Here is a 567-nt window from a genome sequence, read left to right as displayed (position 1 = left end):
AAATCCCATCCCCCTCCCCCCCATAGTTTCCCAGTACCATCCGTCATTTTCTCATAGTATTGCATTGGATGTTCAAGGTCCATTATATGAGTGAGAACATGTGATATTCGGATTTTTGTTTTTGTGAGAGGTCACTCAGTATTATAGACTCTAGTTCCATCCAGGTTGCAGCGAAATTCATGATTTTGTTCTTTTTTATGGCTGCGTAGTATTCCATCGTGTATATGTACCACATTTTTTTAATCCAGTCCTCTTTTGATGGGCAGCATGGTTGTTTCCAGGTTCTTGCTATTGTGAACAATGCTGCGATAAACATACGTGTGCAGGTATCTTTTTTATAGAGTGATTTGTGTTCTTCAGGGAGAAGTTTTTAAATGCTTCCCCTATAGTTATTACTTCCCTGTGTCTCAAATTATCTTCTTTGTGACCTTTTTAATCATTTCAAAACATTTGGGAATATTTTAATCCATCCTTGAGTTTAAACCATGAAGGTGAATAGGCCAGATAAACTCTTCTCCCAGATATTTCTTTGGGTTCTGTGCAATATGCCTACTATGTTTTCCTTTT

This window comes from Carlito syrichta, unplaced genomic scaffold, assembly GCF_000164805.1.
Source record: "Carlito syrichta isolate Samal-C Ts95f unplaced genomic scaffold, Tarsius_syrichta-2.0.1 Scaffold300951, whole genome shotgun sequence".
In the NCBI taxonomy this organism is placed as follows: domain Eukaryota; kingdom Metazoa; phylum Chordata; class Mammalia; order Primates; family Tarsiidae; genus Carlito; species Carlito syrichta.
This window is presented reverse-complemented; position numbering follows the sequence as displayed.